This window comes from Zootermopsis nevadensis, unplaced genomic scaffold, assembly GCF_977971745.1.
Source record: "Zootermopsis nevadensis isolate Lab colony 2312 unplaced genomic scaffold, Znev_1.0 Znev_ptg000009l, whole genome shotgun sequence".
NCBI classification, from domain to species: Eukaryota; Metazoa; Arthropoda; class Insecta; order Blattodea; family Termopsidae; genus Zootermopsis; species Zootermopsis nevadensis.
Window position 1 is genome coordinate 5,200,950 of NW_028259141.1, and position 20,036 is coordinate 5,220,985.

Below are 20,036 nucleotides of genomic sequence, written 5' to 3' on the forward strand. Positions count from 1 at the left end.
TTGTTGCCTCTGAAATGTCGATAAATTTCTACCAGACTGTACAGTGCAACACCTCAGAAGACTAGACATCTTCATGCTCCATGATGACGTGTAGGTAGAGTGGAGATTCAGCTTACGGAATGTTGACATTGTCAGTTTTACAATCCGACCGTTTTACTCCCGAAAAAAGATCTGCTGGTAATGTAAAGATAAAATTGTTACCCTGGTTCATCAAGAACTTGGACGTGCTATTGCCATGTACTGACGCATTGGTGTATTGGTCTCTCACTTGATAAAAGAATCTTAAACCCAGTTAACATTCTTATAACTTATATATTCATGAATATATTCGAGTTAAAAATGAAATACTAAGATATAAGATGATTTTTTCACTAAAACCTGTATGTACTTTCACTACTATTAGATGTTTCGCGTATTATAACGCCTTGATTTATCCATAGCAGCAGTAGGAGAAGAAAGCAGATGACTCTGGTTATACACGGGGACCACGTTTCTGCGAATCGCCGCGTATAACGAAAACGGGAAACGTATGACGATAAAAACAATTTTTATATTAAATTGTCAATAGAATTCTCTGATGCTAAGTTTATTATTTGATTCGCATTGTATGATAAGCGCTGAGAAGGTTTGATGTAGGTAATATACTTTTGAATTTTTGCCGCGGTTACCGAAAACGCGTATGATAAGTCACAAAACTCGATCGCTCCACTTTGTCCTCACATGAAGTAGTTGCTGTTAATAAGAAAGCTTCCCACTTTTAGAGTGTCATGAGTTGACTCTAAAGTGAGGGTAGTGGGTCATTTTTCAGGTCATTCTAATTGAAGCTTAAGGTGGAAACTGAACCAGGCAAATCGAACAATTGACGAACGTGCAGTGACTTTGGTTTGGTTTGGTTTTTCGTAAAGGAAAAACAAGTTCTTTGGTATACATCTTGTTTTGTTTCGGACATGTTAGCTGTTTTTGTCTGATATTTTTCGTCAAAGTGGTCTAGCATTTTTCTCCCATTTGACCCAAGGGTAATGAAACCCTTTGACACTTTTTTCAAACGTTATGGCCAGTTTTCGTTGTTTTTTTATTTATTTATTTTTTTGAATAATAATTATTCAGAAATGACAAAATGCCATAGTTTATGCTCAGATATGAATTTTATTTAAATGATCACATATTGTTATTAATTTAAACTGTCCCTTTAACAGCTTGTATGTGACATAATTTTTACTTGGAAAATTTACATTTAAAAACTAAATACTAACAAAATAACAGTAAACAAATAAATTATAATAAAGAAAAATAATGAAACTATTGAAAAGAAAATGTAATGAACAAAGGTTGGTACAAAAGAACGTTACTTTAAAATATGCTTAAGCATTTACAATTTCTCACGAAACATGTCAAGACCTTTAAACATTTGCGGCCGATTTACATCTAGCGGAGGGGCAATGTTTACGTTAAGAACCAACAGTAACCGAGGAGAAATCTCTAAAATTACGACAAGGAACACGAACGCCATCAGTTTGGAGCGAGGAAAGACTGAATCTGTATCAACTGTAAACACTAGAAAGAGAGAGAACATTTAAGTGGCGCTGCGTACAGCATACGATATGGAAATTTAGGTGTTCTAAGGCAGTCTCGTAAGGACACAAACAATTGTAACGCAGAGCTAAAAACTTCGGCTGAATGCTCCCGAGCTTGTCGGTGTCAGTAGAAGTTACGAGAATTCCATACGACAAAAGCATATTCAAGTTTAGATCTCATTAATCTGGATAACGATGATAATTAGCACAACGGACATTAAGTGAAGTCTCAGTGAATCGCAACACAAAATCAGCTCAGATTCTTGAAATAGCCGCATGGAAACCAGCCAGTATGTTTCACTGTTGTGCTAGAGTGGCAGGAGTTTCATGGTTTACTTAATCTTCCACCGAACTCCATCGTTGTGAATTAAAGTACTCGACAAATCAAGATACAGAGACCGCCCTTATCGGGTTTCGAGCCCAGGACAGTTTTTCAGAATTTTTACTCATGTAAAACTTCTTCCTGGGCTGAATGAATAAGCACGCCAATTTTGGTGAAAATTGGCGTGCTTATTGGAGAGAGAGAGAGAGAGTGATGAACTGTCGAAGTAGAACTGAACTCTAAAATTCGTAACGCTGATCAAAATACAAGTTTATTTTTAAGTAAGTCAGTAAATAATAAACTGTTAGTAACATTGATGATGTTCTGGGTTTTGGCGCCGCTTAGGCTGGTCGATAGATGCCAACGCTTCGTAGGAATGTTGCCTCCATCTTCAGGGCTGATAGTAACGTTGATCAAAATACAACTATATTTTACATTAAAGATTTCATGATACTAAAATTTTAAAATGACGTAAGATATACAAATTTCTGCTTTTAAATCGTGTTGCAATCTTGTTACAAAGCAAACAATTACGAAATTATAGGGGATTGTTTTGTGGAGGGATACATAATTATTTTATTTAATTTTTATAGATATAAACCATATCTAAAGATATTTTAAATAATAGTTTTACGTCTTATTGACATAAGATGTAGAGTAGTAGACTGTTTTTATGCAATTTTGTGGAAATTTGCTTGAAGTCATGAAACGCCTACTGGATGAAGGGAGCTTCGAAGGAGAAGGTGCTATTTTCATACACGAAAATATCTCCGTTCCCCGAAACTGTTAATTTACATTCATTAACTAGTAGGCACTGTTTTAGGTTCAGTAGCTTCATTAGTCTACTCTGTTGCACCTGGTGCATGCTGGGAAACGAGCAGATGACAGGCATTGTATTTCCCAGTGGAAATGTAATGAAAGTGAATGCGCTGTCAGACGTAGGACAGTGAAGGACCGTTGGATTCATACATTAACATTGCCAGTTGATTGCACATATATTGGGCCCTTACCCAGCTGGGGCAGTTTCGTTCATTACACGATTCTGAGAAAATGGTTATACGCAATAGAAACAAATAGGAAACATGAAAACATACGGAATTTTGGTTGGGAAACTTGAAATAAAGACTAATTGCATGGCCTGTATAGGAGGGTAGAAGTGTGTTTTATGTACGATCTCAATTCTTTGGAACACGTGTATTTATACGCGTCGCGTCTCCGGCAACGCCAGTGAATTTTCGAATAGTACCAGTACCAGGATAGCTCAGTCAGTATAGTGACTAACTACGGGCTGGACGACCGGGGTTCGATCCCCGACGGGGGCAGAGGATTTTTTTTTTCCTCTAGCCTCTGCGTCTAGACCAACTCTGGGGCCCACCCAGCCCCCTCTAAAATGGGTACCGTGGTCCTTTCCCGGGGGTAAAGCCGACCGGGGCGTGATGCTGACCACTCACCCCCATCTAGTGCCGAGGTCAAGGAAGAGAGGAGCTATACCTCCACTCCCCCCAAGCGCCTACATGGCGTATAGTGGGACAAACTTTACTTTACTTTTACTAGTATAATTTTAACCCTGTTAAAGCTGTGAATTAAAACTGCTCATTGTAATTCTTGCAAACTAGCCGTTTACGTGTTTTTGTAAGAGATCCTGTTTTTACTAACTGCAGTTTAAAGTAAAAATGATGTTTTTGTTTTATAAACCTCATTATGAGCATTCTTGTGAAACAGGGCGTGGACGGTAAAGTAATTGTGTGTGTACAGACCTACGTTGTATAGAGTTCAATGTTGAGCTTTGTCGTAATGATAATGAATCTTTGGGTTCTGTAGAAGAATCTTGAATTTCTTGAATGAGCAGCTGGGTAATTAAAATGGATCGTTGGAGCATAGACCGTGCGGGTAAGAATGGTTTTAATGAACTTTCTAAGATCCATTGTATTATGCAGCAAATTGGTCCAGTCTATTATTCACATTGTGTCATGAAAGTTATTAGATTAATTTTATAATAAAGCAGTTAAACGTGATTTCTAATACAACTTAATTAAGTCAAATGAAGACGATCACAGTGGTCATGTGATCGTATGCGCAGTTTTCGACCGCTCGAACATTAGGATCGATTGTTGTAATCGAACTCGTGGCATTGATGATCGCTTTTGTATCGTGGGTTCGAATCCTACTTGAGGCACAAATGTTTTATGTGTGGTTTTTCTTGTGTATTCGTAATCCTTGTTTTATCGTCGTCATGGCTTACGATGTAAACCGGAGCTCATGAAGTTAAATTTCATCAGGTTAATATTAAGATAGCTTATTTACCTTCTGTGTTGTGTAGAATTATTAGGTTTGAGCCATAACCCAGGCGGTTAGTAGCCTCTTCTCATTACGGAGGACCATGTCTGCTCCCATGTACGTGTGTGGGATTTCCCCTGTCAATATCATTCGACCGCTAGTCCAGATTTGCTCTTGTCGTCTGGGTGTGTTCCTCAAAGGCTTGGTTCCACAGGGACATCGTTTCGGGCAGTAGCAACAATAACAATGCACATGAACTTGCCTGAATCGGTTTGACCTTTGAGCGTGTTCAGGTCAGGCCTCTACTATGCAACCTGAAAACATCGTGCCTCTTCCCAGAAACCAGCATCTAATTAATTATATTACTTCCTTTTTACAAACGTGTTACATTCTTTCATTATGAACGCCCCTGAATGAAAGACTAATGTTTTGGAAAGAATAGTAGTATCACTCGTATCATCCACCAATCAAGACGAGAGAACAGATTAACACCGATGCCTTGAGGATTACTGTGACTATAAGTGGAACGTAACTCCGCGAGACAGTTGACTGTAATGTATTTGGAACTACGTTTTCCGTACGTAGTTACATGAGCTGACTGCTTTCTTCACATTGGTTCATCTGGCAGGGTGGATCAAATGATTTCTCTGAGCAATTAGTTCCGCCATCACCGTGAAGGCAGCAAAGCCTTTTGCGTGTGTGGGTAACTTTCGAAAGTGCGAAATGATTTTCCATTCACGAATGCCCTGCCCTATGGGGTCCCATATCATGGCACGATTGTATCTGTGACGTTTAAGAGATGTCTGTAAAACAGATGTAACAACTGAAGTGAAAATATTGACCTTAACCATGTCTTTCTGTTCTCTCAAATAGAATTTTATGACGTTACTCTTTTTTGGAATAATTCTTATGCACCCTATGCTAATCTAGAAGTTTCCGACAGGATATGATTATTCTTACGCTGTGTACACAAGACAGAGACAGGTCCACGGTTTTAGTGGTTCAGAAGATAGACACACTCATAGTGGCATAGGAACATTTCCCAAGGTCAAATAAGATATGCTCAGGTTTCCATGCCCCACGAAAGAAGGTAACAAAATTTGAAATACAAGTTACAAGTAGTCGCTAGACGAAGTACTTTGAGGGGGGGTAGTTCATATGATTTTTTTTCTGTATAAAACTCACCTCCCTCTCACCCCCCCTAAAATGTTTGTGCAGAAATTCCATGTACAAGATGGCGCTGTAGTGTGGTAGAAGTTTATTTATACCAAGTAGGATTTGAGGTTCTAAGGCGATGATTACGAAGTTGGCTACCTTCTGGGTTGTAGCGCTGTATAGTCTGGTAGAGATTTACCAATGATTCAGAGGTCCTTGCTGCTTCCATCATCAGGGCGACTCATAGCCTTCATGATGGAGGCAACCCAGAATACAGCCATCTTTCATCTGAGAATATCGTACACACTATGCAGCCACGAGACGTTGCATAAATGCTCCTCTTGGGACTGTACAAAGTATCTAGTGTCGTTACATAAGGTTTAACGAGCTCCTTTTGAGGATAATGAAACGGTTCGAAGTTCTGTAATATACTGGATGTGTCATTAGGAGTAAACGTGGTATCCGCAGATTAATTAGTTGAAGGGACATGTTTGAACGCTGTGAACTTAATTTGACATAGTTATATTTTATTCTTTTATTTTGTTTCACTAAGTTTATAAAGGAACGTATGATGGAGACCAAGTCTGCCATCTGTTTACATGTTTTATATCCGGAACGAATTGGGATATTTCGCGTGGTATGTACTGAAACGTCGACCCTTTTTTTTTTGTTTCAGTTCCATGTTTTTTTGTTTGTTAAATTTTAATCGAATTTTTGGTAAAGGACAAATTTTTCATGTCATCTGTAATTAAGCTGAATTAATAAATTCTGGTTTAATTTCTTGTCCAAATTTTATATTATTCGTATACGTTTTTGAAATAAATGTCAGCAAGTCTGATTTAACCCTTCAACGTGGGAATTTAAATTCCGCGCTGCTTGACGAGGAGTGGTGGCCATTTAAATTTTGCTCTAAAACACTTTATTTATCATAACGTTTGAACTATATAACATATAATGATCAATTCTTCACTGAAATCCTCTTAAAAGATGGTTTTATAATTTCAGCGTATAATATGAACATCCTGTGTGTGACAAATGCTAGTAGTCGATTAGACGTTGAGAGTTGTATGTTATTTATTGAAACGTCAGCATAAGTCAACACTACCAAAATACATAGTTTTTATCTTTTTCTAGCGGTTCCTGCACAAGACGCAATGTCTTTGAGGCATTGAATTTCTTTCCTGTGTCAATAATACGCGGGAGTAAATATGTCTGCGCCAGCTGATATTCTGACAGCGAACTGAAGGCCACATATATGCATCATACTTGGCAGTTATAACCGTCTCTTACTAAGAACTCTTCTGATTATAGACTTCTGAGTATAGGGGTGCTAAAATTGTTGATATTTGAAGACACAGATAAACATAACGGTATATCTATATATATATATTATGGAGCCCCTTGACCGTTTCAGATAATTTTTTTTCCTCTCTACTTCGTTGGAGCAGTTATCGTGTCATATGAGACTGAGAGAATGAGTTATCTTACCTCTACAAACAAACAGCTCAGTGTTCTTTGGAAGATTGTGTAACCTCTTAGGTCACGCATTTATTCAAAGACTAGCCTTTAGAGATCGAAGAATGCGACGTTGCCAATATATGATCAGAAAGAGCATTTCTTCCACACCAGATCAACTACAAACATCATATATCAGTCGTTATTGTTTCCATAATTATGGGCTTTTGAAATTAGGCTTAACAGCAGACCGGGAATTTAAATGCCAGGGCGTCACAAGACGTCCAACCACGGTGAAGGGTTAAGAAGACTTTTCTGACATTATTTTCGTTTACCGAACTTTTAGCGATGACATCCTTTCACACGAACCAACAGATTGTGACGTGATTATGTAACAAGTGTATTTATTTCATTTTTGTGACTTTGGAATCATTTTCTATGCTTCGCTTTTGCGCTCAATGTTTATAAATAATCTCAGAGCCATGGAAGATAGGGCAATTCTGACTTAGGGCGGTGTTTCCTAAAATATTGTCGTGAGAACCCTTTTTCGGACAAACATCTGTTGTGATCCCTTCACTGGTCACAATAAGTTTGAGGTTTCAAAGTCGGGTTCTACTTTACCACCCACCAGTGGAGGATTTCAGGAGAACTTTCGTTGTCAGATGCTGCTGCTACAATATACCTTCCAGTTATGAAGCTGATGTCGGCCATTTGGAGCGACGAGTGATGTAACATCGATAAATTTGGAAATGCGATGTAAATTGCTTATGTAGTCAGAAACGGGAGACATCATGTCAAACGATTATACAAACCGGTTTACTGCAAGAATGAGGAAGTGTTATGGCACATGTTATGTCCATAATTGTTTTATTGGTTACTTGTGTCGAGTCCATCTGTTGAAATCAGGTTATGTTTGGAGTTCTGAAATGTACACTGGTCATATCTGTCTCTCTGCGTGATTTAACTGTAGAAACGATGGATGGATTTTGACTAAATTTGGTGTGAACTTTATGCCATTGAGGAATAACCTAATATAATACTTTTCAGTGTGCTAAAATCAGTAATACGAACATGACGGACGAAGAAACTTGTGAGGTGGGATTTGTGACTAGCACCATTTGCAATAGGGTCATACAGTGATGTATAGTCCTATTGTTTTTTTTAGAAAAATACAAATCTTTGGTTCATTAATTGTTTGTACGTATAATTTAAAATAACATGGAAGCTGCATAAAAGAAAATTAATATTTGACTTACTGGGGATTCGATCCCGGTACCCTATTCGTACGAACCGAATATGCTACTACATAGCTGACGCGATTTATAACATACTAGCGTTGATTTACGTGATATAAGATGATATTAAGACCGCATGATTAATATAGTTGGAAACCAGTTTCCTAAGTAAGATAACGTAGTTTTATAAATAATTAGGAATTCTGCAAAGAACAAATGTTGACCTGTGTATTCCGTTAGATATTATGCCTTTCTAATCTTGTTAATTATGCGTTTGTGTCATAAGTTAGAAAGTTAGGTTAAGTTTTTGTTTGGTGTTAAAATGGAAAGTGTTCTGTCTCTGTGATCTTGTGTGTGCGCGAGCGGAATTCTTTATCGTCTTACATGTTCAACAGACTTTGTGTTTACATCCTAACTCGATCAAACTACAAATGTGAAGAATTCTAGAAAAGTAGATAAATATTTGTGTTTAAGTTTTCGGCCGTACTATCTGAATAAATAAAAGAAAATTTTATTTTATTTTTCTCAAGGTTGAAAAGATTTCTATTTGTTGACGCTAATTACATTACATTGTCCACATTCCACACATTTTAACTTGTTACATCAAGACTGGTCTGTGTGCAATTCGTACTGGACCGTTTATTACAAAAGTAGGACACACGTTATGCTTCGAAATTTGCTTTTAATAAGTATGTGACTGTATCGGAACATTTTGTTTCTTCAAGTATTTATATCAATTTTATTTAAACGCCATGGAAATAGGGAAAAATTAAATGTTTGTGCAGATGAGTTTTATTAAGTGACTGTAGAATTTTGCTGAAATTCTGGGACAGTGGCGAACACACTATTGAATTCTTTCTATTCTATAAGTGTACGAAGTGTGCATTATCTTCACACGTAAATGGGATGTGATGTTCTTTAACGTGTTTCGAAATTGTACATCGTGTGAAAGTTGCAGTTAAACGTTGTTTCTCTCGGTGCGTGGCCCTGCAACAGTTGTTTACAAGCCACTCCTTTCTCCGGCATTCGAAATGATTCGATAACCGTCTGAAAATAGTACCTCTTACCACGTTTATTCGCCGGAAACTTCTCGTGTAGATTCCTGTTCGCCTGAAGTGGGGCTCGTAATATTCGTGTCTCCAGAGCGTTATTTTTCAAGCTGTTTAACCCTTTGATTGCTTTCCATCTTGTAATGGACTTACAAATCTCAAGTGTGACAGGGCATTTATTACGTATTTATAAATTAGAACCGTTCTATTATTCAGCGTGTTTGCTGGAATTTGTTGTTTGTCTAAGCATACAGTTGGCTTCAACCTCGTCATTCTAGGTTTTTTAAGGGATGTTTTGCTGTACTCCGCAAATATACAGGTTGTCCAAAAAATATGTATACAAATTATAATACGGAATATTAACTTTGTCAGCCAGCTGCTTACCGCTGTCAGCTGTACCACGAAGCTAACAGTGGTCACTTTGAACACCTACAGTAGGTTAGCTGATCCACTAAGTGGCGTGTTTAATTATTCACTTTATTAAAATATATTTATTTAATTCATTGAATGTGTGGAAACATATTCTTGAGACAGCGTGTATAGGCCATGTAAACTGTGAAGATGAGTGTCTTATGTGTTGTTCCGTATAATATGTGGACGTTTACTGATGTTTCCATCATCAGGGCGATGCGGCAAGCACCTCTGAAACGTCGGTAAACTTATACCAGACTAAACGGCACAAAAACCCAGAATACAGTGAATTTGTGCTCGTCGCTGTGAGAACGTGAAATTGTTACTAATTCAATTTTATTTCCATTTATGTACGCGTCTCCCATTTACCTGAGTCTGGAAACGCAATTTGTCATGTTTTTGAAGAGTATTGTTGTTTACAATTCATTGATTATTATGTGTGAAAATTCGCAAATTTTAGGAACATTTTTAAAGCCGAAAATTTCTTTTAATAAAGAAGCCATAAGGTAACACTTTAGATGTCAAGGTTTCCGTATTGTGATTTGCTACGCGGTGTAGTGTTATAGTTGGATACCAACATTAGTGGACATAATGAAGATGGATGCAGCAGGTTTCTGCAAAACATTGGTAGTCACTTACATGACTCTGTACGTCGTAAACCAGAAGTTCACATTCTATAACTTTCACTTTCGGTGATACGTCCATTAGTTGTAGATGTAATTTTTAGAAAAAAAAGCATATGACCCGTCAAATTTGACGGGAATGGAATTTTCTTGTGTTGAAAATTAATAGACTTTATTGAAGCATTATCTTTGCAAAATACATTGAAAGTATAAAATTTATTAAATTTCTTTACAATGAAGTTAAATGTGAAAACATCTTTTATGGCGACTGAAGCCAGATTCCTACCAAACGCAGCAACACAGAACCGACCGCTTGAGACCAGATTCTGGCCAATCGCAGATTCCGCCAGGCGCCATTGCATTTCTTGCTGTCAGATTTACCACCGCCAGAACTAACTTCAGTTTGTACGCATCGCATTCTTATAGTCAACTGTGAACAGGCATTGACTCTCGTATTAGTTGAAGACGAACGTTGCGTAGACATAATTTTTTCCCTCGTGTTCATATTAGCCCTCGGCGAAGTCCTGCGGGCTCAGGTTCATATCTCTGGTACACTATTTCAACATCGGACTCACTTTCCCTCTGCTGCATGGTAGAACATCCATTCAGGTGGTAGTGAGTTCGAATTTCGGAACCCTCTATCGTGAATAAAGGCTGTGACGGGTTCCTCTGTCTGCATATCACAACGGCCTTTTTAGCATTTTTAATTATTTTATCATTTCATTTCTGACTTTGTAGCATCACATTTGTTAACATACAGTAGGAGCATGTCTTTTTGAACGCCCTGTTCTCTCTGGGGGGTTCTAAAGTTGGAGAAGTCTCTTCTGTTTTATGGCGATAAGGAAAATCCTACTGAGGACGTTTGTCTCGGCGCCAAGAAAGTTCACTTGGTTTCCACAAATTTCATTTACAATCCTGATATTTGGCGTTTCATACCCTGTGAATCTGAGTCTCATGAACGTTAACCAAGGAACGTGCATATGTAGGCCTGTGTTATGTACAGTTATGCTCAAGGAAATGTGATACGTCAGTTGTGTTTTGTGGTAGATATGTTTTAGTGAGATGATGTATTAAGGTGCATCAGTAACTCATAGAATAGTGCCGAATTTGGGACGAGGGTTTGAAGATTTATACTTTCGTCGGCGTGGAATGTAAGGGGAAGATTAATAAAGCGCGAGAAGTGATAATATTTTTAATATTATTAAATTACTCACTCTGCGGAAAATATTTTTATGATACGTAAAGTTGAAGACGTAAAGCTGATGGTAAAATCTTTTACCCGGACAGTTGCCTTTCTAGCAGTGAAGAAATAAACTCATAGTTTTTGGTTGGAGGTGAGGATTGTGTTTAACTGGGTACGTAGTCATCAAACCTTGCCTTAGCCCCGTTTCTGATCAGAAGTGACATTAGAAGAGTCTGAAGATGGCTGTCTTCTGGGTTGTTGCGCCGTGTAGTCTGGTTGGATTGCCCTGATGCTGGAGGCAGCAAGGACCTCTGAAACGTCAGTAAAATTCTACCAGACCACACTGCTTTACAACCCAGAAGACAGTCAGCCATCTTTATGGGTATCATGTTAATGATCCTTGGAATATTTTAGATAATTTAATATTTAATTAAATTTCAATAAAATTCAAAAGAGGCGTTTTTAATCTGAAACATTTTCATCACTCTATGTTGTTTTGACGTAATATTGTAAAATTTTGCTTTGAAAGAAAATTGTGCTATAAAACACCGAGGAATTTCTGTTTTTCAGACTTTTAGTACAGCAGTGGTTCACTTTATGGGAAACTTAATGTTCTGGAAGAAATAAATTGCACAGAAGTATGTGTATTGAGAAATTAAAGGTCATGGTGGGTTGAAATAATGTCGGGGCTGAGTTGCCCCACCCATAAGGGCAAGTACGTCTATATGCAGACCTTTAGTTTTTTTTTTATACATCGCGAGTATGCAGGACTCTGGGTTTGAGTTTACTTCCTGCAAGTGGGGTCGCTAATGGTCCATCATGTTTAACTGCTAACAGCAGATTTTCCTGTGAGAATAAATTCCTTGCCCTTATATAAAATCTTGACATTTGCTTGACTTTTGGACGGTGATGTATCTTATACACAGTTATATATAATTTTGATACTGAACATAACCTATACGCGATATTTCCATGAACGCGACATTCTGATGTTTCATTTCCAGGATCCTCCAGCTCATCACAAGCGAAGGCAGTCGGTTGGTGTCACGTTGAATACAGTTTTGTTTTTAATTTCATAGCAGGGTGCAAGATGTCTCTCCTACAGTCTGATGACGTATAATTCGTAATTTGATGACGTGTTTAACCTTTACACTCACCTGGCTAGATAGGCATGTACTTCGGAGCAGGATGATAAATTATAAGTGTGTAACAAGAAACTTCCCTTTGGAAGCAAGCAACTGTGGTATATCGCGTGATTTCATGTCTGTATGTGTCACGCAAGTTTTGATATCCGGAAGTTTTATGTACAAATGTTTTTCTTTTATGTTGCATGAGATAGTATACAACAGGTTGTCGGTGTTGTGAGCTTAGTCAGGGGGGCCGATCTCACACGGAAATGCACGATTAAGTAGTTTCGCAGTCCGCTAACGTTGCCGTAAAAGTGTGGCGCTCTCATCACACCCACGCGACGATTGTAACGAATTTATATGAATGCACGCCTAAACGCGGTTTCCGAAGGTCGTAAATCTTTAGGCACCTGAAAAGGCTTGACATTTGCGCTGAATGAAATTTTGCATCTGTGTGGAGCGGAGGACGAACGCTGGGCATGCAGATTTGGGTGTGAGAGGTAAAATAAGGTGGAAACCAAAAACGTCACCGAATTCTATGTACGTGCTGTACCCCATCAGCCAGTTTGATATTTGTGAGATTTCATTTTAACATGGTGACGCGTATGAAGATGGCTGACTTCTGGGGTGTTACGCCGTGTAGTTGGTAGAAACTGACTCTCAAAACATATTTTCCGCCGGGGCAAATGTATTTTCCAGTGCCCAGGAGAGCAGACAGCAAATAACAAAAACAAATTCTTGAAACGTCGATGTTTTTATTTTGAGTAATAACGCCGTTTTGACCTTTGGATAGATACCAACATTTCGGAAAAACAAATTATATCCATATTCACGACGTTACTACCCTGAAGACCTACATCGAAGTCTTCACCGTCATGGACACCTACAATTTTATATAAACTCTTGAAATAGCTCAGTCAGTATAGTGACTAGCTACGGGCTGGACGACCGGGGTTCGATCCCCGACCGGGGCAGAGGATTTTTCCTCTAGCCTCTGCGTCCAGACCGGCTCTGGGGCCCACCCAGCCTCCTCTACAATGGGTACCGGGGTCCTTTCCCGGGGGTAAAGCCGGCCGGGGCGTGATGCTGACCACTCACCCCCATCTAGTGCCGAGGTCAAGGAAGAGAGGAGCTGTACCTCCACTCCCCCCAAGCGCCTACATGGCGTATAGTGGGACAAACTTTACTTTACTTTACTCTTGAAATATCTTAAGCACAAAGGTAAGTGTGGTTAGGAGAACTGAGGCTTGGGCGTGTAGGAAGCTAAGACATCAGATATCGGTGGTGCATCGGCGAATTGGTGACTTACATAAGGGGAAAATGGAACAGTTAACACTTTGCTTATGGCACCTGAAAAATTGTCCGAACTGCAAGGGATAATTCACGAATTCTTTTGACTGGAGGAATTTCAGTAAGCCATTTAAGTTAAAGGTCGATTGACACCCTGGACAACAGGATGTTATCGTAGCAACGAAGAAGAATAATTATGTGAAGCCGAAAGTGTTAGGCAGGATAGCAAAAGATTAAAAACAAAGAGAAAATTGTGCGGCGAAAGTGTGAGATACTTTATATCTAAATAATATTTAAGAATTCAGCCCGTACCGCAAAGTAAACAACATTTCACCGTTACAAAGTGCAGTTGGTTAATGATCTTTAAGGAAATAATAGCTGTTTACAGCGATTCTCAAATCATGAATACAGAATGAAGAATTATTGATTTTTGAGGCACCTGGGACATAGTTACCATTGGTCTTTGAGGGATTAGATTCATCAGATGTAGCAACGAACTGAAATGTTTGTTGGTCGTGGATGCAGGATCTGGTGAAACTTCTAAAAGGCAGCTTCGCTTAATCATTGTCTCAGTTAATGATATTTGCCGAACAACTGATACTTTCTCGCGTTTGAAACCTTGATGCAAGTTGTTACGTGTCATTTGGACGGACGGACTGACTCCCGATTGGCCAGCCTGACGAACGCTGAGTAACGAACTGTAGGGGATATACAGCCGGAAATGTTACTTGTGACATTATTTTCCCGGATACTGGGTTTTATCCTGGGAATCAATTTTAACGAGCTTTAATGAGATTAGCAGGGAGTGTTACCAGAGCGTAATTCATGTAATCGAATACGTGATGTTGTTCATGTTAACGAATGGTCCCTGCAGCACTAAAATCTCATCCATTGCTACACTCTGATTTTTGTTTACACATATGTTTGTGAGGTTAAAGTGCCCTTTTATTTCATCCTATTTACCTAATATCACGGTCAACTGGTCTAAATTTCTTTGTATTTACTCTGTCTCGGGTTTAATTCTCGAAGACCGGCTATCCTTTCAGTTTTCGTTGGGTTTTTTTTTCGATCCCTCCAGGAAATTACATACTACAGTTATATTCCCCCCCCCCCCCCCAGCTTTTCTGATTTAATTCTCCCATTTGCATCTGATTTTAAAAAAGGTAAATTTATAATTTTAAATTTCCTGAAAACTATCCCATAATTAAGCATAAGAATTGTTCTCTCGAATTAGGCGTGGGGGGAAGCATACAGCGAACACGTCCGGATGTGGCCCTGAGGTCAACAGTTGCAGATCCTTGAACACCCGGTTGTGATACGGTTTGAATTACCAATCTTACCAGTATCACAACACATGCTAATGATACCCATAAGCCGGTTCTGAGTGACCTTGGGAATCTCTGAGGCTCTAACGGCATCCGGTGTCGTGTTCCTAGATGATCCCCCCCCCCCCAGGCGCGCGCACGCGTTAAGAAGATTTATGTGTCCGCATTTTCAGAATATTTTATACCAAACGTATTTCATACTTCCATAGTTAAGGGGTATGACGTTCACACTAAAATTACCGTTTGTGTAAATTTTCAACTTTACGTTCTTTAAAACTTGCATTTCTCTTCGCTGAGCTCAATTTACCCGCTCTCCCCTACTCCACTGAGTATCGCAGTGTGCCATATTTGTACGCCGAAGACTGCTGTGTGCATCTCACTGTTGTGGATCACTTTGTAGAAGCAGGACAAAAGTGGTACAGAAGCTTTCAGTATTTAATTTAGTTTGGCAGAGTGTCTAATTAACTTACATTTGTTCCCTCATTGTTTTTAGCTTGTTCAGCCGTATAATTATGTTTTTGTTGTTTTGTGTCGGTCCATCTCTTGCGTTCTGCGCCATTCCGTTGGCCGACTGGCCTACTCTTTAACAGCAAACTGTTCGATAGTTCGTTAATTCTCGAAGCTCCAACTCGAGCACAGTCGATTCGGTATCGATATATCTTTGTGTTGCTAGCTTCGCACTGAGCCATTATGCGTCCGGTTTCTGTGTGGTGGCGGAGATGCGAGTTTTATAATGATTGACATGTAACTTGAATCCAAGCGAGATCAGTCTAGTCCAGTGTTACTCAACGTGTATGGGGACTGACTCTCTTACCGTAATTCGTGCAGTTTTATTAAATAGTATATATACGACCTCTGAATCTGTATTGTTTCGGATGTCTTTCTCCGTTCTGGTTGATATTCCAATTCCCATGGTCCTCTGTAGTGGGAGAGGCAGATACGAAATGCTACCAACCTCATGACACGAAAAATTGTTTAGTCAAAAGCTTCAAAGGGAGTCACTTCTCGCTTCTGTTCACAGAAAAAATTAAAGCTTTTTCAGGTACCATTTCTTCTGTGACGTAGTAGAAGGTAAATTGAGGGAACTGTGTTCAATCTGCTTTTGTTTGCCGTTCGGTCGCCGGCTTTTGTTTTTCAGAAAATTTAGTCACACAGTGGAATTATTTGAAAACTAGCCAGCTACACCGTCTGTGATATTCTTTTGTCTGCCCTCAGGTCGTCAAATTACTGTGAAGTCTGATATTGATGTCTGCCCTGGTATTTGATGGGAGAAATTTAATTTCATGCGTATTGAGCCACTGTAATTCCGGCTTTATACGAAATTCAAGCCAGATTTTAATAGAATTAGGTTGAAAAGCTCATGATACAAACCATTTTTTTGCATAACATAAAACATAATATCATTAGAGTCTACAACCTTTATTTTAAATGCATTCGCTTTTGTTGCATTAGTGACCTATAGGTTAGTTAGTTATTTACACACCGAGGGACAATTTTGCGCTTTGTTATCGATTCATGGGTCGAAGATAATGTATCGAAACATCATGGCAGTTTATAAAATGTCCATCTAACTTCATGTTTCAAACAGATCGACTTATTGCTCAGTAATCGTCTTTAACATAATCAGTTATTAGTTATTTTAACATTTGTATTGATTGAGTAATGTTTTATTACCGACTTAGTTTTGCTTCTATTCGCTTCAAGTGTTCATCAATACGTTCTTCACTTGTATTCGGGATGTCCCGCGCTCAAATCTCGACCCGGAGACCGGCTATCCTCATTGAGGTTTTTCATGGTTTTCCTCAGTCCCTGTAGGCAAATGCCTTGATTAAACCAGTTTATAGCTCTGAACATCTTGAGTAATTAATTAGGCAAGTAGAAAGGACAGCGGGGACGTAGGCCTTGATCTCTCCGACCGTGGGTTCGAATCCCACTGGGGTTATGGATGTTTGTCGGCGTATTTCTGTTTTGTGCTGTCCTGTGTAGGTATAGGACTCTTATATCTACTAGGAAGGTATAGACAGTTATAAATAACGGATAATTATTTAGTTTGTTGTTTATTTAATTAATTTAAATTGTTTTATTAGTCATCTTTAGCATGTTCTGAGACTGGTAACTCGTTACTCAGAGATTTGGTGATACGTCGATTCATTATTACTCATGCATGTTGTCATTCTGACTTAACGTTTATTTGCGACTGAATGTTAACAGTCTTGTTCCTGCTGCCTCAGTGGGCCTTTGTCTGCAGTGATGGAAGCAGGATGTTAGAACTTTCACCGGAATTAGCTCTCATTCATGGCTACACAATCGCACAGGTGATTGTACGTATCTGAATACGTTGATTGCTTCTTGGCCTAGTCAGCTCTCAAAGAGAGAGTGACCCTCTCCATGGTGGGTGTTATTATTTAGGATTTATATTTTTAAACGAACGCTGGAAACCACTGAAAAGGGATACATTTTTTGACGTAAATACGTCTATGAGGAAGGGTCATTCGGCAAAAAAGTGTTACGAAAAAGTGTAACTTCTTTGTTATGTTACCTAGGAAACGTCATCTGTTTACTCGGCATTGTTGATACCTATAAAACATTTCATTTCATTACATTACATTCAGCTACCACAGACTCATCTTAAGCGTAACTAATTCAAGTTAAATAAGCAAAGTCTTAATCAAACTTTACTCAATTGTAAAGCATGTATAAAGGAAATATTTAGAATAAAGCCAATATATAAACTTCCTTTCCGTATAGACGTATTTACGTCAAATTCTCCGGAACCGTGGTTCCACTGTCACTTTTTAATGAGCTTCTCAGATCTATTTATAACCGATTTTATATTCAGTCTTCTGCCTTAGACCTTATTTCACTGACTTTTATACTGTGAATACAATGACGTATATGGATCTTGATGAGTATATTGAAATCGTGAACTTGCACAGTCCTGTCCAGATGTTATGGTGTATAAAATTCATTTCGAACTTTATCTTTATAGATGTGTGCGTGTGCTGGGAAGCATCCGAAATTCCTTTTATTCTTTCTAAACTAGTTATCCTTTTTTGTGCAAGAAGTAAAAGTTGCTTTCATGAAAGTTAAATCGATTATTCCAGTGTTCTCAGAAACGACCTATCGTACGAAAATGGCTCGATCTTTTCACATATTGTGGATGTGTTTCTACAATGATTGAACACCAAGGATGATACAGGAAAAGTCGCAAACACCAACCTGGAAAAATATATAAGATTTCAGTTTCTTAGGCGGCTTATATGAAAGTGTCTTCTGGGTTGTAACGCCGTTGTCTGGTAGAATTTTAAAGACATTTCAAAAGTTCTTGTTGCGTTCATTATATACGTGACGTCTGAGAGATGTTGGCTACCTCTGTCATTAGGGTGATGAGTTATCGCCCTGATGATGGAGGCAGCAAGAACCTCCGAAACGTCGGCAAACATCTGCCATACTACAAGCCGCAACAACACAGAAGACCACCAGTTTGGGACTTGTCTGTTTGACTTGTCTCGATTGCATTTCGTCAAGAAACTCATTTTGATCTGTGAAAAAATTGTAATTATGCTAACGGTGAAGGGGATAAAGAATTGTTTCGCTTGTTCGAGGTAGGTAAACATGCATATTTAAAGAGATAAATAAATGCATCGTCATATCTTTTATCCCCCATCCGTTGTGTGTTTGAACTCTGTGAGAGCCACCTTCTTGGGTTAAGACACTGGTATGTCATCCATAGGGTTCTGGGTTCGATCCCTGGTTAAGTCTGATTTGTGTTTTTTTATGCTTATAGACTGAACACTTCATCTATGTCAAATATAAAACTTTGGGAAAATGAAGTATACCAGGTTCTTATCCCACTTTAAACTGTAATGTACCGACGTTTTAGTGGTAATTGCTGCCTCCATCATCAGGGTAAGACTTGTACCAGACTACACGGTACAGCAACCCAGAAGACGGCCGTCTTCATGCTCTCTGCCGTGAGAATTTCAGATCATCTTCCTGTAGGTGCCCCCACCTTAGAAGCGAATTCTAGAATTTCTTAATGGTAGCGGAGACAAAGAACAGTTATTAAAGGGCAGTTCCTGGGGGCACTGGAAATAAAATAACTTCAGATCCTCTTGACATCATGAGCAAGAGTTCTAAACCTTTCCAATAGGTGGGGCCCTCATCAACTCTTTCATGTCGACTCGCCGGTCGCAAAGTTATAAATGACGCCAGTTTATTGAAAAACCACGACACTTTATTAAAATTGCTAGGTTACTACTTTTGCGAACTGGCTGACAGAAGCTGAAGAATTTTATTTCGCAAGATAGGCCATTACTGAGATATTTAACAATGCTGTTGCTTGAGTAATCTTTTATCATCAAATTTAATTTTATGTCGTTACGATACGCTCACATCCCTCGAAGTGTTCGTTAATAAGACGCGTCGTAGTTGTTGGTTTAACGTAAAAGTTAAGTTAAAAATTTGTTTATAGCGATAGGTAGGATACTGTCAAATATGGATGGCATTACCAAGATGTGTTTTGTGATGTCAGGTAACTGTTCTTTGTCATCAGAGTGACACGGTATATATAAATCTGCGTGGGTCACAGGCGATTTTAACAACTTTTTCTGATAAGAAACTGATCGTTGTGTGAAATGTTGGTTCGTGGCACAAAACAATAAATTATAATTGTTATAAAATTCCATGGCGTAATTAGATGCACACAATACAGGAATTTAATTAATTTAATTTCGACGATTCATGCGTGCGGTGGAAGATGATTATCGTCATGTACCGTCTTACTGTGACGCATTTAATGCCCGCAGATATTTTACGTCTGATATAAATCTGTTCAGCCTTTGTCTCGTTATTGCAATCCGACAGACAGACATGGAGAAGCTTACAGACTTTTATTCAACTTAGCAGCGAATAGAAAATAACGGTCTAATGCAGTAGTATTCAACCTGGGGTACGCGTACCCCCAGGGGTACGCGAAGACATCTTAAGGGGTACGTGAAATTTTTTTTA

General features: G+C 38.8%; 1 protein-coding gene across 25 annotated transcripts in view; it reads left to right on the forward strand.

Moving 5' to 3' along the window:
* The window catches only part of LOC110833927 (coiled-coil domain-containing protein AGAP005037), a 412,755-nt gene that overhangs the window by 295,772 nt on the left and 96,947 nt on the right, over positions 1–20,036 (forward strand). The gene's annotated exons all lie outside the window — the stretch shown is intronic.